Source organism: Grammomys surdaster, unplaced genomic scaffold (assembly GCF_004785775.1).
Source record: "Grammomys surdaster isolate TR1022 unplaced genomic scaffold, NIH_TR_1.0 67, whole genome shotgun sequence".
NCBI lineage: Eukaryota > Metazoa > Chordata > Mammalia > Rodentia > Muridae > Grammomys > Grammomys surdaster.
In genome coordinates this window covers 21,236,677-21,263,438 of record NW_021604569.1, presented here as the reverse complement: position 1 = coordinate 21,263,438, position 26,762 = coordinate 21,236,677, and the positions used below count along the sequence as shown (strand labels likewise).

Sequence of the window (26,762 nt, the reverse complement as noted above, 5' to 3'; positions counted from 1 at the left end):
CCAGCCTAATCTCCTACTGTTTTCTGACTGGCTCTCATAACATGGTTATTGCAGAAAACTTTTGGTCATCCTGTGCCTCACTGGTGGGATGCATGGGTAGGGCCTGTGGTTGAACCCACGTGAGTCTTCCCTGCCAGGGAGGGTGGTAAGTGACTTGGGAGTGGGGCTCCCTACAGGCCCTATGAGAGAGAAGTGGGTAGTCTAGGCTTAGGTCCCTGTCTCTGGACTCCCTGGGGAGACACCAGGAGGAGGATGACTGTGACTCTCCCTGTGGGTCCCAGTGAAAGGATAATATAAACCCCATTTGTCTCCATTTGAGGACCAGGCCTGAATTAGAAAAGAAGGCCCTAAGACACCAGCTCCAGGAACAGACCATAAAATCCAGAACAAGATCATAGAACCCCTCCCAAAGAACAGTCTGAGGATAAACACAAAAATGGGGAAATATCTTCTCTCAGAAAGGGTCAAATGTGCTGGGCAGACCTATCTCATCTTATGGTTAAACGTTCATGACAGAGGACCACTGACCACTGACCGACCACCTGTGACCCTCTAGCACCCACCAGTGAAATTTAGATTACCTAATCCTTCTAGAGAGTTCCCCTAGTTCCCTATAAGAAGGCCTGGTTACCATTTCAAAAAATGATTGACCCCCGCATGCTGGGTTTTTTTTTTTCTGCAGAATGAATGCTCTTTGTCTTTGCATACGGTCTGAGTCTGGGATTTTCCCTTCAGTGATTTTCGGACTCTTACACCAGCTCTGCTTCAGAGTTCCCTTTGCTGCAAAGGGTTCAGGAGGTTGAGGCATAAGACAATAATGAGTGGTCACAGCAGTTGTATGCAGTCTCTGTCCAATATAGAGCTTGAGCAACCAGGTGTAGTGACACACATTCAGAATTTTAGCACTAATATAAACATATTTGGATATGTTTTTAAAAAACTGAGCAACAAATTGTGTGTTTCTGAAAGTTGTCAGGAAAGCTGGCTTTCAGGACACAGGAGGTGGATTATTGCCTGGCAGAACTTTTAAGTCTTGGAGGAGAAGGGTCTCATGGATCTGTGTAAGTCACAGGTGTCAAACACAGTGGCCAGAGCACTGGGAAGAAAAGATACCAGCAATGACCAATTAGGTATGCTCTCAGCTATTCCAGACTGCTCAAACTCCTTCAGTGACAGGTGGGGGCATCTATTTGAAGTTTCCTCTTGTCTCTCTGAGCATGGAGGCATAAAAAAAGCTCTTTTATATGCAAAAGGCAGTGCCTTAGCACAGGCTTTTGTGTGCTCTGGGCACTGAGCTCGTGCTGAGACTCATCTTCAGGCTGCTGGGAGCTGCAGGAGTTTAGGATGAACTGAAGCACGCACAGAAAGAAATGAAAGTCTTGGGAGGGTCTGGAAGGAGACTCTACCAAAGAGAAGTTAAGATGCACTAATTAAGTCTAATGAAAGCAGAGGCAGCCACCCAAATGATAAAGACCTGGGTGAGCAGTAAGCCTCAGGACCTGCCTGAGGAAGGCCTCACAGGCAGAGAATCCCAGACCCACCTGGCCCAGGCGCTCCTGGTCCCCTTCTGGTTGTCCTCCACTCAGACTCCTTCCTGTAGATGTGGTCTGCTTCATGCTAGGTTTGAGCTAGGAGATTAATGAGACCGTGCTTAGCTACAGTCTTGCAGATTCTAGTTTAGCTACAGTCTTGCAGATTCTAGCAGGCACCTTCCTGGGACTACCTCTATGAGTCTGAGAGAGGTTCCCTGGGTGAGCCCGACCTTCAGGAAAGAAGTACCCAATCTCAGAGCTGGGATAGCTCTCTATTTTTCTCTCTTGGTCGCTTGCTTCTTAGAGTTGACAGCCTGAGTTTGCAACTTTCCTAAGTGTCTGAATCCAAGGAGAATGGATGACAGGTGGCCTAAAAACTTAGGGACCTCAGACATCAAAAGGCTGACGGTTGTCCCCTGCACATCTAGTGAAGACACCTAGGATGCTTTCCCACAGCTCTTCCACGTCTTCTGGATTCATTCTTCATTTCACACAGTACAAGACCCCACCCTCAATGCCTTAAAGTATATGTCTTTGCTTTTCCTGGTGGTCAGAAATTTCCCTCTCCCTCCAGACCAGCCACGATTTCTGGCTTAAACAAATCTTGCAGTCTCAAGGAATAATTACTGTGTCAGAGTCTTCTCATGACTTAGACCTTGCACTTTAAAAGCGAGGGGCTTTTTCTTTCTTGCCTTTTTTTTTTTTTGGCTTAAATAGGTATTTTCTAAAAAAATTTTTTTTAAAACTCAATTAATGAGAGACAGAGAGAGAAGCAAGGGGGAGGGGGGAGGAGGAGGAAGGGGGAGGGGAATTATTTCCAGGAGCCATTTCCTTCCTTGTCTATATCATCTACAAATGGTTGGGACTCATGAAAGGACCAGTCCTGTTGTTCCAAAGCTTCAGAATCTCCGTGACACAGGCCAACCACAGGGTAACCAGGAGGAGTCCTGATGAAGAGCCAATATTGGTGGTGTCACAGAACCCAGAGATGTCAAACCAGACCAGTGACTCATCTGATTCATTGCAGAGACCGTTTGCAAGTGAAGATGTGTGCACAGAGGGGTAGACTGTGGGGCACACTGTGACACCCTACAGCTTCCATGGTGAAATGTTTTCTATGCTGTTTTGTTCTTTATTTGTTTGGGTGTTTTTTATTTGTGGGGGAGGGACAAGAGTGGATCTGAGGGGACAGGAGACGAGCAGGACTCAGGTGAATAATGTGAAAGTCACAAAGAATCAAAAAAAGTTAAAAGGTTGCTTTCTCTGACTCCATGTCTTTCAAAGAACTTAGGAGACAGGATGGGAACACAGAGGTGTTTTTTTTTTCTTTCTTCTGATTGTCATTGTCATTTGTGGTTTGTTCTTGACGTGGATCTGAGTCTCCGCCGTTCTCATTTCCTCGTGCTCCAGTCCCACGTCCTCTGAGTGTCAGATATTTTGCAGCAGTCTTCCTTCACCACGGTGTCAGTTACGGTGTCAGCCCCGGCTTCAAAACAGTGCACGGGAAGTTCCAGGAGAACAAGCCATAGGTTCCCAAATGGGCACCACTTGGAACAGTGTGATGAAGTTCTGTGCTGCCCTGTCATGTCCTGTGTCAGATGTGAGTCACCCCTTACCCACCATGTCCACACTGTAGGTCTCTGGCTCCCTTAGGAGTCCCTAAGGTTTTCGGATCCACTGTCATAGTGAGAGTAGTGACACAGACGGCGTAGACACACCAAAGAGAAGCTATGGAGTATGTTACCTAAGTGTCACCCTATGTCACCCCAGGAGGAAAATGAATACAGGCCAATGAGACATGCTGAGAGAGAGAGGTGGGGAGGGAGGGAAGGAGAGAGAGAGGAAGAGAGAGACAGAGAGAGGAGAGAAAGGAAGAGGGAAAGAGAGGGAGTGAGAGGGAGAGAGAGAAGGGGAGAGAGGAGTGGAGGGAGGGAGGGGGAGGGATGACATTCACACAAGTTTTATAGTCTAGTCTTATAGTGGTTCTTAGTTTATTAGCTAGTGTTATTCTGATACTGTGCCTAGTTTATAAATTAAACACACTTTATCATATGTGTATGGAAGAAGACATCACACACATGCTTGGTACTGTCTCCAGTTTCTTGTACCCTCCACAGAGAAGAGGAGGAAGTCAACTGCATATTCATTCTCTACAGGATAACAATGTAATTTCATAGATGCTACTTTTTGCATTTTTTATTAACAAAGAGAAAAAATAAGAAGGCACTTAATTTAATTGTACTTTATATTTCCTACGTGAATACCTTAAAGCACTTAATTGGACCGTACTAGATATTTCCCAGGTGAGTACCTTTCATGGAGCGCTTTGATTCTTTCTGTGTGTTTACATTACTTCCTGGTTAAGAACATCTATAGGTCTCTGCAGAGGACCCGAGTTCAGTTTCTAGCATCCATGTTGGGCAGCTCACAACTGCCTGTAACTCCCGCTCCTGGGGTTGAAGTCCGTCTCCTGGCTTCTGCAGGCACTTGCACGAACTTGCACATACCATGCCCCTTGTATACATAATTAAAAAAAACTAGCATGATTGTTTAAGCTACTCCCAGTGTTCCTTCTTTTCAGTTTAAAGAATGTTCTTTGCCCAGGTTGGCCTTGAACACTCTCTCTTTAAGATGTGTGTATTTTACTTTATGTGCACGGATGTCTTGCCTGCATGCGCACCACATGCGTGGCTGCCCATTGGATTCCTTGGAATTACAGATGGTTGTGAGCACTATGGGCACCGGGAATGGAACCTAGTTTCTTGGCAAGAACAGTAAGTTCTCTTAGTTGCTGAGCCATCTCTTCAGCTCTTGGCATTGGACTCTTATTTTTCCACCTTAGGCTCTTAAGCGCTAGATTAGACTCACGGATGTGCCCCTCTGGACCAGCTTCATATTTAAAAATGATTTTGCTCCATAAAAAGAATCTTAGCATTTTTCTCCCTGGACTTTGAACTATCATCCTGCTCCCTTCTGACCTCGGTTGTGTCTGAAGTGAACACAGCACTGTCGATCTCACTGGAGATACCTTTGTTTGTGACAAGTCATTTTTTAACCCGTTTTCTTATTTTCATTTATCTCTCTTTATTCACCAGCTTGCTTATGCAAATGATCTCTTAGCTTTGTTTTGATTGGAGTCTTGGTTTAGTTAGTTAGTTTATTTATTTGTTTTTTTATTTGATACAGTGTCTCAATGAACACCGCACCTGTTCTGGAACTTGCTACATAGACCAGGGTGGCTTTGAACTCACAGAGATTCACCTGCCTCTGCCTCTTCAGTGCTGGAATCAAAGATGTGCACTAGCACACCTGGGTGAAGTCTTAGGTTGTTGTTGTTGTTTTTTTAATGTGTATAGATTAATACTTTCATTAAACTTGGAAAGCTTTAGCTATTAGTTCTTTAAAAAACTCTTTTGTTTTATAACCTTTTTATTATGTTTATTATAGTGTTATTGCCTGATTATAAAAACACAGAGAATTAATTTTCTAACTTGAAAATGGCAAGTAAATAATATAAAGAACATTTATATGAGAAATCACATAAAGATTTCAAGTTTCTATATTCTTGTGGTCTTAGTATTATACATGGGGCTGGGAGTCAGACCATGCTCCAGTGAGTATATGGGCAACATGAACTTGGTGTATATATGTGTGTGTGTGTTTTCTTCTTCTTTTCTTTTTGGGAGGAGGCCACAGGGTGGAGGGAGGACCAAACCTGGGAGGACTGCGAAGTGAATATGATTGGGGTGCATTATGTGAACCCCCAAACAGTCATAAAAATACTCCGTTGGAAAAAACATTATGCATGAGTGGAGTTTTCTGTTCCTCGTGTCTCAGACAAGAAATCCAAGCACAACTCAATGCAAGACAAAGAAAGGCGTTGCCAGCTTTTGTCTTTGGAGCGCGCAGTACTTGTGCTGCAGGGTGTGGGGAGGGCGAGCAGCCAGCAGGTAAGCCTTTTCATCAGATTTTGCTTATGTAAGAAATAAGCTTTAACTGTACAGAGCCATTAAGAATTCAGATTTTGCTAATACTGCAGTAATCTCCTTTGTGTATCCAGCATTATCTGCTTTATCAAGACTGATGCCGGAGGTGGTTGATAGAGGCAGGCAGGATCCTGCAAACTGCCTCCGTGCTCCGTGGGTTTTATGATAAGATGGCCAAAGGCGTTTGTAGATTTTGGGAATCTTGAAGTATGAGGAACTTCTGGTGTCAGTTCTCTTCAGCTTAAAGATCATTCTTTGCCCAGGCTGGCTTCGAACTCTCTCTTTTAAGATTTATTTATTTATTTTACTTTATGTATATGAAAGTATACATATTCTGTATACATTCTGAGGCAGCTCTCAAAACAAGACTTTGGGAAGAACATACTTCTTCTGCCTTAGCTAACGCCAATCTGTTTGCTTCTCAAGTCACCTTTTACAATCCTGAGCTATAACACAAACACAGAAAAGGTGTGCCAAACATAAACACTGTCAGTGACACATCACCAAGTGAACAGACCTGCCAAACTCTCCTGAGTCATGAGAACATTGCCAACACTGGAGTGAGTAATTCCCTCAAGGTTCTCTGAGCGCTGCTCAGCTCTGCCTTAGGATGGTCCATTAGAAGCAACTAAGATAATGAGTCCCTACTGGGGACACTGAGGCACAGTATTCTCAGAATAATGAGGGAAAGCAAGGGAACAGCTGAAGGACACAGCCACAGATGAAGTCGGCTTGGTCTGATGGAAGTCAATGGAACAAAAGTGAACCTGAGTTTGTCCTACCTTGAAGCATAGGGGGCAGGCTTTTGTGTGCCCATCAGGCACCAGGCAAGGTCTTGTTTGAGAACAGGAGAATTGTCTCCCAGGCAAGATGCTCCCATTTGGTAATGAACTGGGACAAAACTGTGAAGTGCAAGTGGCTATCTTATGCAGAAGGCTGGAGAATAGTGTGCTGGTTAGTTTTGTTTGATTTCTTCTTCTTCTTTTCTTCTTCTTCTTCTTCTTCTTCTTCTTCTTCTTCTTCTTCTTCTTCTTCTTCTTCTTCTCCTCCTCCTCCTCCTCCTCCTCCTCCTCCTCCTCCTCCTCCTCCCCTTCTCCTCCTCCTCCCCTTCTCCTCCTCCTCCTCTTCCTCCTTCTCCTCTTCCTCCTCTTTCTCCTCCTCCTCTTCCTCCTTTGTCCTCCTCTTCCTCCTCTTCCTCCTCCTCTTCTTCCTCCTTTGTCCTCCTCTTCCTCCTCTTCTTCCTCCTTTGTCCTTCTCCTTTCTCCTTCCTTCCTCTTCCTTCCCCTTGTTCCTTCCTCCTCCTCCTTCTCTTCTTTCTTCTTCCTCTTCTTCTTTTTTCTTTCCTCCTTCTTTCTTCTGTCAGCTGTCAAGCCAGGGTCATCTGGGCAAAGGAACCTTTAATTGAAAGTACCTCCTGCAGGCAAGTCTCTGGGAGAGCCCAACTCATTGTGGGCAGTGCCGCCCCTGGACAGGTGGCCCTGGATTTTGTAAGAAAGCAGGCTGACAAATACTCACTTATTAGTGAGTATATACCATGCATGTCCTTTTAGGTCTGAGTTACCTCACTCAGGATGATACTTTCTAGTTCCACCCATTTGCCTGCACAACTCATAATGTTCTCTTCTTAATAGTTGAACAATATTCCATTGTGTAAATGAACCACATTTTCTGTATCCATTCTTCTGTTGAGGGACATCTAGGTTTTTTCCAGCTTCTAGCTGTCACAAATAAGGCTGTTATGAACATAGTGGAGCATGTGCCCCTGTGGTATTATGTAGCGTCTTTTGGATATATGCCCAAGAGTGGTATAGCTGGGTCTTCAGGTAGATCTATTTCCAGTTTTCTGAGAAACCTCCAGACTGATTTCCAGAGTGGTTGTACCAGTTTGCAATCCCAGCAGAAACGTAGGAGTGTTCCTTTCTCTCCACATCCTTACCAACATGTGCTATCACCTGAGTTTTTGATCTTAGCCATTCTGATTGGTGTAAGGCGGAATCTCAAGAACTTTGAACATTTCTTTGAATGCTTCTCAGCCATTCAAGATTCTTCTGTTGTGAATTCTCTGTTTAGTTCTATACCCCATTTTTTGATTGGATTGTTTGGTTTTTTGGTGGTTAGCTTCTTGAGTTCTTTATATATTTTGGATATTAGCCCTCTATTGGATCTGGGGTTAGTGAAGATTTTTCCCAATCTGTAGGTTGCCAATTTGTTCTATTGACTATGTCCTTTGCCTTACGGAAGCTTTCCAATTTCATGAGGTTCCATTTATCAATTCTTGATCTTAGAGCCTGAGTCATTGGTGTTCCGTTTAGGAAATCTCCCCCTCTGCCAATGAGTTCAAGGCTCTTTCCCACTTTCTCTTCTATTAGATTCAGTGTATCTGGTTTTATGTTGAGGTCCTTGATCCACTTGGACTTGAGCTTTGTGCAAGGTGACAAATATGGATCTATTGTCATTTTTCTACATAGCAACTGCCAGTTAGACCAGCACCATTTATTGAAGCTGCTTTCTTTTTTCCATTGTATATTTTTTGGCTTCTTTGTCAAAGATAAAGTATTCATAAGTGTGTGGTTTTTATTTCTGGGTCTTCAATTCTGTTCCATTGATCAACCTGTCTGACTCTGTACCAATACCATGTAGTTTTTATATTAGCCAAAAAAGTACAGAATACACAGGATACAATCCACAGAACTCAAGAAGGTTAACAAGCTGAAGGGCCCAAGGAGGATGTGGACTCAAAGGGAGGGGCCTGAGATGAAGTGCCCTACAGTGGGGAGAGGGAACTTGTAGAGTCTACCTCCAGTAGAAAGACAGGGCATCAAGTAGAGGGACGGGGTTGCCCTCCACAGTCAAAAACTCTGACCCATAATTGTTCCTATCTGAAAGAACTGCAGGGACAAAAATGTAGAAGAGCTTGAGGGAAAGGAGGGCCAGTGACAGGCCCAGATTGGGAACAAGCTCAAGGGGAGGCCCAAGGTCTGACAGTATTACTGATACTATGGTGAGCTTACAGACAGGAGCCTAGCATGACTGCTCTCCAAAAGGCCCAACAAGCAGCTGAAAGAGTTAGATGCAGCTATTTACTGAACCAATGGACAGAAGCTGGTGAACCCTGTGGTGAATTACGGAAAAGCTGGAAGAAGCTGAGGAGGAGGGCGACCCTATAGGAAGACCAGCAGTCTCAACTAATCTGGACCTCAGAGATCTCTCAGACACTGGGCCACCAACCGGATAGCATTCAGCAGCTGATATGAGGCCCCCAACACATATACAGCAGAGGACTGCCAGGTATTGACTCAGTGAGAAAAGATGCACCTACCCCTTAAGAGAGTGGCGGCCCCGGGGTGTGTGGTGGTGGGGGGGTGGGGGGGTGTGGGGTTGAGGGGTGGGGACATCCTCTTAGAGATGGGAGGAGGAGGTGTGGGTGGTGGAGCAGTCAGAGGGCCGACTGGGAGGGGAATAAAGAGTGGACTATAAAAAAGATTAAAGAACAAACGAGAGAGAGAGAGAGAGAGAGAGAGAGAGAGAGAGAGAGAGAGAGAGAGAGAGAGAGAAAGCAAGCAGGCTGAGTAATTGACAGGCTCAAGGCAGTAAGCAGCACTCTTCCATGGGCTCTGCCTCCAGGTTCCTGCCTCCAGGTTCCTGCCTCGTCTTGCTCTGGTGACAGACTGTAACTACCTGGAAGCTGAATAAACTCCTTTGCCTATCCGAGTTGCTTTTCCCTGTGGTGTTTTATCACAACAGTAGAAAGCAGTAAGAGGAGAAGGATACCTATGTACCAAAGAGGAGCGGAGGTGTAGGCCAGCAGCAGACAGCGTCCAGCTTGCTTCCCACAGACACCCACTGTGCTGCAGTACTAACACCTTTGGCCATGCTTACCAGCTGTGGGGCTAATTGGACCAGGAACATACTTTTATAGATGTAAACTTCATGCTTCTGCTTTTCATCCATCATTGATGGGCTTTGGTTGTTCTCTATGTGGGATTTTATAAACAGTACCCACCCCATGGAGTCACTTTCCTTGATTACATGACCAGGATGCAGTTGCTCAATGTGTGTTTTCCAATGTGTGTATGTGTGTGTGTGTGTGTGTGTGTGTGTGTGTGTGTGTGCATTTGCAGGTTTGCCCTCAGTCTTTTTTTTTTTTTTGAAGTTGGAAAATAACTTTATTTGTTCTAGGGCATTGGCCAGAGTCCCCTTAGAACTTCTGAAACTGCTTATTGGTGCCAGAAGCCTTGGTGACCTTGAGCACATTGAACAGTCTTGCTCAGAGGCCTGAACTCTCCAACAGTGACAATGTCACCGATCTGTGTGTCCCTGAAATAGGGGGACAGGTGCACAGACATGTTCTTGTGACGCTTCTCAAAGTGATTGTATTTTTGGATGTAATGGAGATAGTCCTGGTGGATAACAGTGGTCCTCTGCATCTTCATCTCTGTCACATCACCAACCTCAGATGGAGATATTACCAGTAAAGGGGCATTTCTTGTCTATGTAGGTGTCCTTGATGGCGTCTTTGGGCGTCTTTAAACCTAGACCGATACTTTTGTAGTACCAAGGGAGTTTTTTCTTGCCAGTTTCTCCCAGCAAAACATGCTTTGAAAGACCGTAGGCTGCTTTTGGTAAGCACGCTCGGTCTGAATGTCCACTATCTTCCCGGCAGCCTGAGAAAAGGAGAGGTCTTGCCTTCAGTCTTGTCTGCCTTTCATCCAGTCAACCTGGGGTGACAGGTTCTGGGCAGAGACTGAACTGGCTTTTGTCAGGCCTGTGCACTCTGGCTGCTCCACGTTGGGCTGCAGATGTACAAACTGGTAGGGTACTTACATGGACCCACACAGCCCTGGGTTCACCCCTAACATGTTTTTTAGAGACTAGCAGGTCCAAGTAGATGCTGGCTCCGGTTAGGTCCTTCTGGTGAGTGAAGTATTTGTTCACAGAGAAGAATGAGATGATGTTTTTGGTCTGGAAGTTATTAAAAAACTCAAGATATCTTTATGGTAAAATCCAGATCTCTGTTGTCAGATGGAAATAAGGAATCAAAATCTGTGAGAATAGTAACTTCAATGTCCAGTGGGCAGCTGTGCACACAACTTCTCTGTTCAGAGAGCATCCACGAAGCTAGTTCTCCCATCCCAGCGGAATGCACCTGCTCCCTAGCAACAAGCTTCAGCAGTATTCTAATTTCATGATTGCTGTGGTTTATTTTAATTCTAAAATATATTTTAAAGATGAAAATTTAATCACATCACTTCCTCCTCCCTATCTTCCTTCCTACTCCTACCTCCCCTGCCCAAGCCTGAAAATGATGGCCACTTTTCTTTGTTTATTTTTGTTGTGCACTCCTCTCTCTCTCTCTCTCTCTCTCTCTCTCTCTCTCTCTCACACACACACACACACACACACATGTGCACACACTCACACACACATGCACACATGTACACTCAAATGCACACACACATACATACATTCACGTGCACACATGCACATACATGTACACTCAAATGCACACACACATGCATACATGTACACTCAAATGCACACACACATGCACACATGTACACTCAAATGCACACACACACCACACACATACATACATTCACATGCACACATATACATACATGTACACTCAAATGCACACACACATGCATACATGTACATTCAAATCACACACACATACATATATTCACATATACACACACATACATTCACATGCACACATAAGCGCATGTGCACACACACTGTCGTTGTTGTGGTCTGTTTTAGTGGCTCACCAAGGAGAAGACAGGAGGTTAGATGGGGGCAGAAGCTGCACTCATGGACCCTGACCTCCCATCGTGGTGGAGAAGAAAGTAAAGCTCTTCAACTAATTTTTCTGCAAGTTGACCTCTTTCTTCCCCTCCCAACTCTCTGTGACTGTGTTTACAGATATGCACAATATGGGCCACACTTCCTGAGGCAGTCGGTATTTGTTTTTCTTCTCGTCTTCAGATTGTGTGTAAACTGTATTGACCTGTTTTTAACTTCCCTGATTTTTATCTCTATCAGCTCACAGTGCTGAGCTGTCACTCACAGTGCCGAGCTGTCACTCACAGTGCCGAGCTGTCACTCACACTGCTGAGCTGTCACTCACACTGCTGAGCTGTCACACTGCTGAGCTGTCACTCACACTGCTGAGCTGTCACACACTGCTGAGCTGTCGCTAATTTCATTTTGGTCACTCTAGAGTTCCATTTTGTTTTTCCTCTCTGAGACTTATGCATACTCTCTGTCTCTTTGTTGATAGTCTATGCTCATTCTACTATTAAATCATTTCATAGTTCTTGTGAAGTAGATCTCTTTGAATTTATGTGTTTGTGTGTATCCACGCTTGCATGTATGTGTATGGATCTGTGTGTGCACCCAGGTGACAGCCAGAAGTTGATGTCAGGTATTTTCCTCAGTCACCTTGACATCTTATTTTTTGAGGCAGGCTCTCTGATGGAGCCCAGCACTAACTACTTCAGCTAGACTGGATGGCCAGTGAGCCCCAGGAATCCTCCTGTTTCCTCCATCTCCCCAGCGATTGCAAGCACGTATCGTTTCTCACGTGAATGGTGAGGATTGAACTCAGGCTGTATGCTTGCAGGGCTGGCTAGAGCTCTACCAACTGCCCTATTTCCTCAGCCCTCTGATAGCATTTATAGTAGGCATGTGAAGTTTTTGCCAAGTCCAACATTTGGGGCCTCCCAAAGGCAAAGCAGGCTTGCTTGTCTCTTCCCTTCTCAGTTTGCTTTCCTGTTTCCCTACATGTTTAGTGTTTGTTTTGTCAAAAAGCTGGACATTTTAGAGAAGTCAGCAACAGTAAATAATGATCTGCATTGTTTGACACAGCCCTGTGTGGGTGCTCACTGTGCAGTGACTTAGCTGTGCCTGCAGTGGCTTCTGTACCCTGCCAAATCGAGGTCTCTGGTCTTCTGCTCATGAGGCACAGCCGTGGGCACCCCGGCCGCTCTCCAGGCTGATGATGCTTTTATCAGGGCTGTTTCTGACCACTTCCCTGATGTCTCAGTTACTTCTCGATTGCTGTGATAAGACACCATGACCTAAGCAACTTATAGAAGAGTTTATTTAGGGTTCACAATTTCAGAGTGTGAGTCTGTGACCATCATGGTAGGGAGCATGGCAGCAGGCAGGCATGCATGGTGCTGGAGCAGTGGCTGAGAGCTTACATCTTGGACCACGAGCTCGGAGACAGGGAGAGCTGTTTGGGAGTGGCATGGGCTTTTTGAATTCTCTAAGGCCACACCCAGTGACACACCTCTTCTAACAAGGCCACACTTACTCTAACCCTGTCACATCCCTCACACCTGATGAGTCATGTTGGGTTCCTGGCCTCTCATGCAGGCACTGCCCTCTATGAATTGCTGATTTGGCTTCTGTGTTTTTATTGAAAAGTTCCCAAACGGATCATTCTACACTAACCAAATCCACACGTTGCTGCTTATCTGGGACTCACAGTGAGGTCTTGCCTTGGTAGTTTTCTTTACTGCTTTTCTCTATAAAATTTCTAACAGGTTTCACTTTGCATGTTGAAATCGAGGCACTTCTGGGGTCCTCTTGTTTGCCATCCATGAATCTCAAGACTCTCCAGTCTCACGTGGCTCCAGAAGTGTCTTCACGCTTGAACTATCTCATCTGTATTTTCAGTGGACTCATCAGAACTCTACTTTTTCTCAAGAAGCTTTTGCCATTGCTCTGAGGCTGGGTGACAGCTGGAGTCATGACAATGGCTTGCCGCTCCTGTACTTTTTTTTTTTTAAACATAACTTGCATTTTATTTTTCTAAGATATTTTTTTTCTGTCCTTATGAAGCCGCCTCCTTTACATGGATGTTGGTGAAGGTCACTAGCAGGTCTAAATCATGGTGGGGGTGTTTGGTCCTTCCTAGCTTCATGAGACGGAGCCTGACTACCTTGCTATGAATGGTTCAGCTCCTTCAGTAATCCAGCTTGGTGCATAGTTTGGGAAGTGTAGCCACCCAGAGGCCACAGATGAACTGGATTCACCTGAAAGTGGGGCTGCAAATGAAAAAGAGACGGAGGAGCGAAAGACGCATGAAGCTAAGACAAAGTTCTCTGATCAAGGCTCAAAGTTTAATATTCAGAACTTCCATATATAGGGGAAACCCATGAAACTCATCCTTTGTTTCAGCTGGATTATGTCACAAGGCAAGCTCAGCAGGCAGTCTGTTGAAGATACTTGCTTTGTATATGGCACTGACAGTGGGGGTGGCGGAGCTCCATAATGTTCTGGGTGACAAACTATTTTTTTAAAAAATTATTTTATTTTTATTTCATGTGCACTGGTGTTTTTGTCTGCCTGTATATCTGTGTGAGGGCTTCAGATCTCCTGAAACTGAAGTTACAGACAGTTGTGAGCTGCCATGTGGGTGCTGGGAATTGAACCTGGGTCCTCTGGTGAGTGCTCTTAACCACTGAGTCATCTCCCTAGCCTTCACATGATAAACTTAACGACCTTCTCTTTGGGCGTACACTGGGCTCAGTACAGCGACTTGGCTACGCAGAGCCACGGCACTTTCTGATGTGATGGTTGTTTCTTCTTTGTTTGGTCATCTTGGAGCCAAGACCCGAAAGAGTCCCAGCACTCTTAGGTTGATGCAGTGTCTGCTGGTCTTCTTGGTAATAGTATGTCATGAAGGAAAATTGCATTTGTCTCTTGGTCGTGGTGTCTCCTGATGCTTGCAGTGCCCCAGTGTGGTTAAACATTCTCTAAGATGTACTTAGGTTGTTCCTGCTATACTAAAACCTAAGGTACCAGAGAGGTTTCCCCATTGACACATGTACACTATATAAAGGTGTCTCAAGAGTCTCTGACCTTATAATATCACTTAAATTGTGGTCCTTCCTTCCTTCCTCCCTCCCTCCCTCCCTCCCTCCGTCCCTCCCTCTGTCCCTCCCTCTTCCCCTTCCCTCCCTTCCCCTCGACTGTCTGTCTGTCTGTCTGTCTTTTCTTTCTTGAACAAACTTGTATCCTAGGCTAGCCTGAAATTCCTCATGTAACCAAGGATGATCTGGACCTTCTGATCCCCCTGCCTCTGCTTCTGAGTGCTGAGGTTACAGGCATTGCCACAGTGTCTCCTTTATGTGGTGACATTGGACCCAGGACTTTGCGCATGTGAGGCAAACACTCTATCAATGGTTACATCTCTAGCCTACGTCATGGTTTTGACCTTACTCAATAAATTTGCCACCCACTTATTCATACAGCTTCTTTAAAATTTACAACATGGAGCACACTGAGCTGCTACCACCTTCGAGGAAGTCTACTCCAGCATCTCTTAGGAATGCTTGATTCGTTTTCTAAATAAACTTCCACCTAAACTGTCGCTTGACTGAATTCTTTACCTCATGAAGTCAAAAGCTAAGAGTCCTGTCCCCTCTAACACTGAACCTCTGTCATGCAGCGAGCTGGCTTGTGGACAGCTGGACTAATTCTCAGCCATCAGCACTTGAGCAGTGATTTTGCCCTTGGAAGGGTGGGGATAAAGGATTCTTAGCCAGATCTCACTCATACTAGCCTGAATTAGAGCTTTGCAACACAGAGGTTGGGTGGGGAGGATCCGTTGGCAGCCTGTCCTCAGTCTCAGCAAATAACTGATCCTTCCTTGGGGCATGGAGGGAGAAGGGCCTCTCTTTTCAGGGTAACTGCCCCAGGACAGGTTCCTGTAGAGGAGCGATCAGGTAGAGGATGATGTTCAGGGATACAGGTCTCCCTTTTCTCCTAGACTGTCGGAGATCCCCCAATGCTTATCCATTTGTTTTATGCCTATGGGACAACTTCCAGGGAGTTAAAAAAAAACTTCTTTCATGAGTATGCCTGTATGTGTGTCTGTGTCCCATGTTGGCACCTGGTGCCTTCAGAGGCCAGAAGAAGGCTTCAGATCCCTTGGAACTGGAGTTGCAGTTGGATGTGCGCAACCTTGTGCGTGCTGGAAATCGAACACGATCCCTGGAAGAACAGCCTTAACCATTGATCCATTTCTCTGGCCCTAATTTTCAGATACTTCAAATAATTATTTTAATAACAATAATTTGTGAGTTATTGCCACTTTGTTGAGGGGACCTTGGTCTGTAGAAGTCCCCATGCCACTGCCAGGGATGTTTGCTCTTCACTCTAGAGGTACAGAAGTCCAAGTATCCATTTAGTTTGGTGGTATTTAAAAGACATTCCTTTGTTTTTCCCTCCCTCTCTCCCTTCCTCTCTCTCTTCCTTCTTTCCATCCTTCCTTCCTTTTCCCTCCTGTGTTGTAAGTTATTTTCCTCTGGCTAATTTGAAGATTTTCTAATTATGGATATTTTGCTTAGAACACTCTTGTATTTTTTTTTTCGTGTTTCTCTAGCATTTGTCAAGTTACTTGGGTCTGTGAGCTGGTTTTCATTAAATTTAGAAAAAAGGCAAACATTATTCTTTCCATTTCCCCCTTATTTTCCCTTTCACGGTCCTCCTGACTGAGGGCTTCAGAGCCATCTTTCAGGCTGCTTGAGGTTATTGCCAGCTCCGTTCATTTTTAGAATTTTGTTTTGCTTTGTTTTTCCATCACTGGGCCTTCAAATTATCTTCCTTTACTTCAGGGTCTAACCTATTGTTATTTTTGTCTAGCGTATTTTTTTCTTCAGACATTTCAATGTTTAAAAAAGACTTATTTTATATGTGTATGGGCATTTTGCCTGCATGTATGTCTATGCACAGTGTGTATGCAGTACCTGGGGAGGCCAGAAAGGTATTCTAGATCCTCTGGAACTGGAGTCACAGACAGTTGTACATCACCATGTGGGACCAAACCCAGGTCATCTGCAAGAGCAGCAAGTCCTTTTAACAGCCGAGTCATCTTTCTAGCCCCTAGACATTGCATGTATGTGTGTGTGCATGCACACACACACACACACACACACACACACACACAGTCCTAGAAGTGTACCATAGGTCTTCTTTGCTTTAATGTTTTAAATGTTCTAGCTTTAAAAAATTGCAGTTTAAAGGCTATTTTTATTTATATACTTATTTTTTAGGCTCAAAGATAATGAAGGTATTATTGAAACACCAGGTAGACAGTCTAAAACAGCTTTTGAAAACAAGCCTGCAATGTGTACTCTCAGCAAGCATTCATTGGGAAGAAGGGAAAAAATACAAGGGGGTGGGTGGTTTTCACAAACTAGCCTGCTGGTTGTCTAGGTTTTGTGAAATACTGCATAAGCACCAAAATGTGACGTCATCTGTCATGAACATTTTAAAAAAGTACACTGCCAGGCTGGGATGTGGCTGGTTGGTGCTATGCTAACCCAGCGTGCACAAGGCTGGGCAGAGCCTGAACACTGTATAAACCACACGTGGTGGCTCACATGGCAGTCTCACACTTGGAGGGTTATCCCTGCAAAGAAATAGGTTAGTTTTGGCAACAAGCAAGTCCGAAGCCAGCCTGGGATCATAAAATCCTGTCTCAGAAAATCAAAACCAAAAAACTGGAAGAATGAAATGCCCGGTGTGACAGCACACGCCTTTAATCCCAGCACTTGGGAGGCTGAAGCAGTCAGGTCTTGAGGATTAGCCTGGTTTACATACTGGGTTCTAGGCCATTCAGTACTGAATTCTGAGCCCTTGTCGAAAATACACCCCCCCCCCAAACAATCTTACAAAACCTGAATACATACAATATACAAATCTTTTGCCCATTCTCACACTGACTGAAATGTACATACCATTCTTGCATGAAATCCCAAAGCATCTAAAGTGACCCCAACTACACAAGAAGAAACTGGATGGAAAAACGGTGTTAAGAGATTTCATTATCTGAAATTGCAACATTAACTGTGGATTAGAGCAAGTGTTTGAGTCCATTTGTTCCTGTCCTTTCTTTCGGCTGATTTTTAGTGATGGGGCATCTGCCCTTCTTATATCATCTGTTTATATGGAAAGTATCATGATCCTGTCACTCAGGGAAAGCCTCCATCTTCTTTATCATTTCTTGACTAAATGCCAGGCACTGTGAATCTCACCTTGTTGGTGCTGGATAGTTTTGAATCCATGTAAATATCTTAGTTAGGGTTTCATTGCTGTGAAGAGACACCATGACCATGGTAACTCTTATAAAGGAGACCACTTATTTGGGGCTGGCTTGCAGTTTTAGAGATTTAGTTCACTATCATGGCATCGTCTAGGCAGACATGGTGCTGGAGGAGGAGCTGAGAGTTCTACATCTTGGTCCTCAGACAGCAGGAGACTCTGTGCCACACTCAGCATAGCTAGAGCATAAGAGACATCAAATCCCGTCTCCACAGTGACACACGTCCTCCAACAAAGTCACACCTCCTAATAGTGCCACTCCCTGTGGTCAAGCAGTCAGACTCATGAATCTATGGGGCCATTCCTATTCAAACCATCATATCTTTGAGTGTTGTTGAACACACTTATCATAGTAGAAATGGAATCTTCTAGATCCCTATTTTCAAGGTATGGCATACTGGGAGGAACAGTACCTATCTAGGGATGATTGTTCTTATCTTTGGAAGTTATACCTCCAGAACCCCATTTTATGGGGCTGGAGAGGTGGCTCAGTGCTTAAAAGCCTATGCTGCTTTTGTAGAGGACCTAAGTATGGTTCCCAGCATCCATATCAAGTGGCTTACAAAATACCTGTTTATTCCAGCTGGATGGAAATCTGAAACCTCGGGCCCTTGTGAGCACTAACACTCACATGAACGTGTCCACATGTATCCATACATGTCCACACAACACAAACAATTGAAAGTTGCAAGAGTAATCTTACCAGAGTGTGTGCTGCGCAATGAATGCAAATCTCAAGGTTCTCCAGGTTGGCTGATGGTCACAGACTAATGACCAGCGGTTGTGATGAGAGTCCTGGATGCTGTTTTCTCTGAATCCTGGATGTGTGCTCATTCTGATGGCAGTGCATGTCTTCATGCATGTACTGATCATTTAGCTGAGTACTCAAAGGGTCTCTTTGTAGATCTCTATGGTTTGATCAGGGTGTCTCTCTCTCTCTCTCTCTCTCTCTCTCTCTCTCTCTCTATCTGTCTCTCTGTCTCTCTCTCTCAGTTCAGGTATGAATGTGAAGGTCAGAAGACAATGTACGGGAATCAGCTCTCTTCCTTCACCATGTCGCTTCTGGGTATAATACTCAGGCCATTAGGTGTCATGCTTAGCTTGCAAGTGCCTCTGTCTGGTAAACCATTTTGCCAGTCCAACTGTCATAATTTATTAAAATATTATGAGATATAGATTCTAAGCGTGTGAGTTAAGGAGAAAAGATGCTCAGGGAAAGAAAGAGAATATTCAAGTCTGGGTATGAGCCTCTCAGGGGAAAATCATAATTCAGTAATTTAGTGTTTGTTATCTCTACCGTCTTAGTGGCTTTGAATTTACATCCTAAAGGCCTGTTAAAAATACCCCTTCTCTCCCCCATTAAATATTTCAATTACACTGTATTAATTGTGTGTGAGCATGCTCAGGAGTGTGCCACAGCTTACCTGTATAGGTCAAAGGACAACTTTCAGGATTCAGTTGTCTCTTTCTACCATGTAGGTCCCAGACACAGAACTCAGGTCTTCGGACTTGTAGCTCTTCCTCTACCCACTGAGCCACCTCTCTGGTCCTCCCCCCTCTTTAATGTACGACTATAAAGTGGCCCTTGAGGTGCCTTGGGTAGGACTATGAACCAATAAAGTAACAATCAGAAGCCAATGAGGTGTGCAAAGGGCCTAGGCCATTGGTTCCCAACCTTCCTAATGCTGTGACCCTTTAATATAGTCCTTCATGTTGTAGTGATCCCTAACCACAAAATTATTTTTGTTGCTACTTCATAACTATAATTTTGTTAGTTATGAATTATAATGTAAATATCTGTGTTTCCTGATGGTCTTAAGTGGCCCATTTGGGGGTTGTTACTCATAAATTGAGAGCTGCTGGTCTAGGACATCTCCTTTTACTGAAAGGAGTTTCTGGTGTGGGTTGGGTAGACTTCTAAAAACTATAGGTTTATAGCTGGGAAGGGAGAAAATCCTTAAGGAAATGTTAATTGTATTGAATTCTTGAATCTCAGCTGGTGAGATGATTCAGCTAGACTCCAGGATGAGGGACTCCTTCCCCTTCCCAGGGCTCCATAATTTTCTCTTTCTATCCTGTCTCAGGTGTCATCAGAGATTGTTGTTGAAATAACATTTACACATGTGAAATAACTTCACTTCATCAAAATAAGATTGCATATGTACACATACATGTGCATGATTTAAATGATATGATGTCGTCACTCTTCACTGGTCAGGTTGACAAGAATCCGAAGTGCGATGATACATCCACCATACTGTCACGTGATGTGGACGTGGGGGGAATTGTGTGCACCCTTGACTTGTTAATTTCAATTGAAGAAATTAATTTTACTCTTGCATGTCTATGTGTATAACAGCATTTCCATTGACATAAGCTTAGCTATTCAGGGGAAGAACACAAATTGAATATAGTGCCACAGAGAGATGGTCTCTTGCGGTGTCAGGTGAGGAGCAGGGAGTGTTTTGTCCCCTGGGATACCCTCTGGGGACAGGGGAGGAGATGGGAGACTGGATGACATGGAGAACATGTAAAGACACTGGCTTTACACAGTGGGGATTTTAATAGTCTTTGAGTGTTGAGCCATGTTACCCACTCCACAGTTAATGTTTGGAAATGTGTATCAGGACACTATGGAATTCCTCTGCTGTATGTCTTCACCCCTTCTATTCCTAAATGGGTCCTACTGATTTTAGCATCTCGATGGCCCTCAACTCTGTTCCCTTCTTCTCTCCACTCTCCCTTTATTTTGTCTGTTATTCTTCACAGATGAAGTGTTCTCTCAGCTGAAAAGGCCTCTGACCCCTTCTGGCATGAGCGTGACTCCAGGAGTTTCAGGAGTGGGTGCCTGGAGCATATATCTGAGCCTGGAGCTCAGGAGTAAGATTGAGATCTCCAGAACCCTGTGAGAGTCAGAAGGGGCATTTCGTGGTTGAATTCTTGAGCATTGGCATGACTTGTGAAAGTGGTTGGCTTTGTGTCTTGGACAAAGCTTGGGAACCTGCTGGTTCTGCTGGAATATGATTGTCAGGTGCGTCTTCAGTTAGACATTGAGCCTCCAAAACCTGCAGGAGGTATAAACCCCCAGTCTACGTGCAGTAAGGCTTCTGTGCCTGCTTGTGGGGCCACATATGCCTGTGCTTCCTCCTGAGGCTAAAAATGCCATCTAGAAAGCACCTCCATTATCTGACACTGTGTAGGACTTAGCAGAGAGGAAGACTACTCGGGGAATGTATTCTTTTTGTTATCTCCTGGGATGTTCCTGAGAGTTCCTCTTAGGGAAACAAGTCTGTTGATGACACAGTTTCATTGGGCGTTTGTAGAGGCACCAGTTCAGAGGGAACAGTCCAATAATGGTCTCACCTGACAAAAGAGTCAGGTGACCCAGATGGTAGCCCAGATGTCTTCAAGTGGGCTGGTTCCTGCCTTCTGTGTGAGTACAAACCCTGGTACCAGATGCATCCACATTGAAGACTTCTCTCTGGTGCACCAGGGGCCCTCAGCAATGGCCGGGCCCAAGCCACCCTCATATTCTCTTCCCCAGCCTCTGGGCCTATTATCAGGCTTTGTCAGAAGGTGAGCTCAGAACTGAACGGCAAGTAGATGTCAACTAGACCAAAACAGAAAGGCTCCCTGTGGGTGGCTATAGGGTGAATAGTGAGCATCCTCACCTTCACTGAGCAACCCTGGTCTTCACAAGCAGTTGGAAGGACATAAAGTGAAAGAGTGTCTGGTAGGGTCAGGCTAGCTGCTCTCCTACAGTCAGTTTTTAGAATGTTCCATTCCTCCAGGTAGAGCTGGGGCAGTGCTCCTTGCAGAAACTAAATGGCTTGGAGGACAGAGCTCCAGATACTACACTCTGGGCCTCCCAGAGGATCATGAACTACCCTCAGGAGGCACAACAGCAGCAGGCTCCTGCCCTCCTCCAAGGACTCTCCAGATAACATTTTATATATATTTCTAAATGGTCACATTCAACCCCAGGATCATCTTGTCTTTTTCCTTTCCTTTCTTTTCCTTTCTCTTCCTTTCCTTTCCTTTCCTTTCCTTTCCTTTCCTTTCCTTTCCTTTCCTTTCCTTTCCTTTCCTTTCCTTTCCTTTTTCTTTCCCTTCCCTTCCCTTCCCTTCCCTTCCCCGCCCTTCTCTTCTTCCCTTCCCCTCCCTTCCTTTCCTGCTTTTTGCCTTTGTTTCCCCCCCTCCCCGTGTGTGTGTGTGTGTGTGTGTGTGTGTGTCTGTCTGTCTGTCTGTCTGTCTTTTGTGACAGAGCTTTACTATGTAGCTATAGGTGGTCTGGAACTCACTATGTAGATTAGGTTGGCCTTGAACTTACAGAGATCTGACTGCCCGTGTCTCCAAAGTGCTGGAATAAGGCATGTGCCACTTGTCTGGCTTAGTTGGACTGTCAAGGAGAGCCTCCATTCCAAACTGCAGAGCAGAAAAGAAACAGGTGGGAGAAGACAGCATCCTGGGTGCTGGACAATGCCAGGAAATACCAGAGACAATGTGCAGCAACACCAGCAAGCCTCGAGGGTAAGACAGATGCCAAGAAAGATGTCATTGGGATGAAAAGTGTGTGAGAGAGTTTCCAACTGAAGGGCTGCATGCTCACTCTCTGCCATCATGGCCCTCCTAGGACTTCTTTACCTCATTGTCTGCCTCTGCTGCTGTCTGATGTCTGAGATAACGCACCATCAGCAGCAGCCACCCCATCCCATGAATGCCATTATTCTGGTTCCATGATCGAGGACTCTCTGAATAGTCAGCTTTCCTTCACTGTGACAGACACCTAAGACCGACAGCTTAAAGAAGGAAAGGCCTGGTCTGGCTCAGGATCTCAGAGGCTTTAGTTTGTGGTTGGTGGTCCCCAGTGCTTCATTGTGCTGCACACCATATCATGGTGGGCTAGTGTGGCGGAAGAAGTCTGTTCACTTCTTGTACCTGGAAAGGGAGGGCTAGGGAGATAAAGCCCATGAGGGGAGAGGAGATAGAAGAGGTGGGAAAGAGAAATGAGGAGGAAGATGGAAAGAAGGAGAAGTGATTAGGGCTCCAATAACTCCAAGAAGGCATGCCCTGATGGCTCTATTTCCTTCCTTTAGGTCCTTCTGCCTCTACCACCTCTTAAAGGTTCAGTCCCACCTCAGTAGAATCACATTGGCCCACAGCATTTGACATATTGGCCTTTGGGAGATATTTAAGATCCAATGATCATGAGGCAGACAGTGACAGATGAGTGATTAGCTGTGGTGTGGCCCGCAGTATTCTTGCTTGACTGTTCTCCTCATGCGTGAGGATACTTGAGCTGCCCACAGTTCCCTGTTCTGCAGTTAACCCTGTGATGAGCACCCTCCAGAGACCTTTCATGGTACTCTGAGAGGGCTTCTCTTGGATTCCTTTCTAGGATCTGGATTCCTGGATTGCGTGCTGGGCGTGTGTATCCTTAATTAGATGGATGCTAACCTGCTGCTTTCAGAGAATGAGTAGGCAGTTCCTTCTTCACAGCTTAGTCATGGCTTGGCATTACACATCTTTCTATATTTAGTGTTGATCCTATTGGGTGTAAGTGACACTTCTCTCTAAAATTTATGCTTTATAAGTAATGGCTGTGAGTGTCTTCAGAGCTGTTATCATGCTGGCCTCTATGTCTGTGCTAGTCTGTTTATAAACCTCCATCTTTTGGCATTTCTTATTCTCACTTGATGTGACCTGCAGAGCTTCAGGATTGGCCTGATGGGGGACTGAGGTATGGAGAAACAACAGATGCACCCCCAGAAAGGCTGGAATCTGGTGCGCCATGCACTCTGATGGAGACACCAGCAAGCAGCGCAAAAACTGAGCACAATTATATGCAACATAGTGAGGAGGTGGGTTAGCCAATCTCTGTGGGGGAGAAGTCTCAGGCCGCAGTCACCCTGAGCTTGACTTAGGGGAGGCCTTGCCATTCCCATAGATCCTTGACATAGCTGTGCCTTCGTCAACAGTACACACTCACTCGGGACTTCATCTGCTTCCCGTACCCACTCATCACAGGAATTCCTAATATGGTCCAGGTATTCGGGATTCTATTTTCTTGTCAACTTCATGTGATGGTTTAAAGAAAGACTCTCCCCTGTAGCATCAGATGTTTAAACATGGGGCCTGCAGATGGTGCTGCTGTTTGGGAAGGTTATGGAGTTGGTAGGAGCTCGAGCCTTGCCTGGAGGTAGTAGATCACTGGTAGTGGGATTTGAGAGTTTTTAGCGTGCCCTACTTCCGGTTTGCTTTCTCTGCTTCCCATGTGCCTTTGAGTCATGATTTTCAGTTTCCTGCTTCTCTTGCCATGCCGTTCCTGCCATTTCGAACATCCAGCCCTCAGGAACCGTGGCAAAAATAAACTCTTCCTTAAGTTGCTTTTGGTCATGACATTTTGTTACAGCAACATAGAAGCCGTTACCTGTTCATTTATAAAGAACACTTCTCACTGAACCTCAGCTATTAATTTGCATACCATCAGCTTCCTCAGCCCTTTGTGGATAGTGACCAGTCCTCATGTCCCACTCTCCACACACTTGTTACTCATACCATTGCAAGTTGCCATGGAAGATCTCTAGGTGGATGCTGGCATTAGGTGCTTACTTTGGGTTGGTACTCCCAGTCTGACAGTTCCATCTCATGATGAAGGTGCAGAGCATAGAGGGGTACAGGGTGGCTCATGAAGAGCCTTGAAGCTCCTTTATACTACCCATAGGTAAGATCTCTGCTCCATTGTAAGTCCCCCTTATGCTGGCTGGTGATGTCTTCCTTCCCCTTCTGTTCATTCTAGGCCTTGCTTGAGGGGGGCGGGGATCTCCTTGACCCCTTCTGGTGTTGGGTAGGCCTATTTGAGTAGGTAGAGGTGGTCTTAGGAGATAGTTGAAACTAGGTCCAATGTGCTGAGGTCATCTTCTCACTGGTGGGTATTATGGGCTGTGTGATGTTCCCTACTAGCTCACATGTTAAAGCCTATGCCCCAGTTCCTCAGAATAGTTACACTCAGAGATGAGAACTTTAAAGAGGTGGTTGAATTAGAATGCTTAGGCGGATCCTGAACCTGTATGACTAGTGTCTTCATATGAGGGGAACACTCACAGAGTTGAAGAGAGGACTGACCATGGGAAGTCATAGGAAGAAGTCTACAGGGTGGGAAAAGAGGTGGGGTGGGGGAGAAACCAGTCCACTACTTGATCTGAGCTCTCCCAGATCTTTTTGCTGTTTAACCATCAAGCCCACATGGTACTTTGAAACAGCAGCCACCCAAAACTAATCCATGGTTCAGCTTTGAATTATTTTAGGTTTTTATCAGCACATGACAAGAAGATTTGTGTATACAAACTACCTCCCAATGGGAACCACAAAAGAGAGTATCTGTTTTTGTGTGGGCAAGCATGTCTAAGACAGTCCGGGCCTATGGAATGTCTTCTGTCCTATTTCTGTGGATTCTTTGAAAAAGTTCACAGTCAATCAAAGACCCTCCAAGAATAAATGGGGGATTTAAATCCAACTAAGGGTCTTGGGAATTACATTTAAGCTGACCTTGAGAGACACATCCTTGCTGCTGACACCATAGCTGCCAGAGAAGTGTCTCTGGGTCTCCCACGTCAGTAGTAGCATGACATCTACAAGAACTGGTTAAAGCCAAACAAAGACATTAGGTATAAGCCACCCCAGCTCAACATGTGACTATACCTCATAACCCTAAACATTAAACAGTTCTTAAAATGACAGTGGTTCATAGACCAGAGCAGGAAGTTTGAGACATTCAAAGTGGATGAGACTAATAGAAGATAAGCATGCACTTTCTTTGTGCATTATACCGCACGCTGTGTTACATTAAAGGGATGGCAACTTTTAAAATACCAAACAAAAAAAATCAAATAAGTTAACGGATGAACGATGATGTATAATATTGAACTGATTAGTTTTTGTAATCTTTGTATAATCATTTGTGTTTTAGGCGTCTTAGTAACGTCCTTTGAATCATGTCTAAGATCTTCAAGCTTTTCTCTTTTAATTCAAGACTGCATGAAATTGCATCTCCTGACTTCTTATTCCGTAGCTTAGCAACAGCCTCTAAATTTCTGGTTGGCTGGAGGTGGGCCGCGTTCTGTTTGTTCCCATCTGAGATGGAGTTGACCCTGCTGGCAGCACTCAAAGTCCTTTGAAAGAGTGGCATATTTGAACCTGGAGTTTTAGGAAGCCCCTCTCACTTTCCATCCCTAGGGCTTATGTGTAAGTACCCTCTAGGACCCGTTAATCAAGAAAACCAGGAAAATCTTTTAAATGAAGAGTTGTATTACTCTTGAGGGAGATAGATTGTATTTCCTATTAGAAATGTCCCCTGACTGGCTGGCAGCTAAGAGCCAGACGCAAAGGTGATAATTTCTACTTGCGGGTGTCACTTGGAAGAGGAAGCGATTTCTGAGTTGTGGCACATGGATCTGCACAGACACCAGGATGCTTGTATTTCCATAAACAGCCCTTGCATGGAACTCACTGAGGTCCTCAGTCCCCATGCTGAGTAAGCTGTGTCCTGGGAGGACTGTGGATGCCTCATGAACTTATATGGGGGTATTGATCATTAGGCCCACCTCCAGCACATGGCATTTCTTCTGCAAACCCAGCAGCTCCTAGCCCAGAGACATGCTCTTCTGGGTTTGGAACTGTCAGAGCCAGGGCGGGCACTCACCTTCTACCATGAACTCTTTTAAGAGTCTCAGTTAATTCCTTAGAATCCCTGGTATTCTATTTAACTCATAATGAGCAGGTCACGTGCCCTGACCTGGGCTGGAAAAATGACAGAACAGTCAGTCAGATGTTTCTGATAAGAAGACAAGGTGGTGGCTGGCACATGCCTTTAATCCCAGCACTTGGGAGGCAGAGTCAGGCAGATCTCTGAGTTTGAGGCCAGTGTAGTCTGCAGAGTGAATCCCAGGACGGCCAAAGCTACACAGAGAGACTCTGTCTCGAAAAATGAGAGAGAGAGAGAGAGAGAGAGAGAGAGAGAGAGAGAGAGAGGCAGACTGACTCCTTGGAAAATCCCCAGGTATGGGGCACTGTGACAGCTTTTTTTGTCCCTCTGACAGCAACGAACATTTCCTAAGGAAGGTGG

The 26,762-nt window shown here is 45.0% G+C and overlaps 1 pseudogene; it reads right to left on the bottom strand.

The window, feature by feature from the left end:
- Window positions 1-9,716: 9,716 nt before the first annotated feature.
- Window positions 9,717-26,166, bottom strand: LOC114630681 (annotated as a pseudogene).
- Window positions 26,167-26,762: the final 596 nt, after the last annotated feature.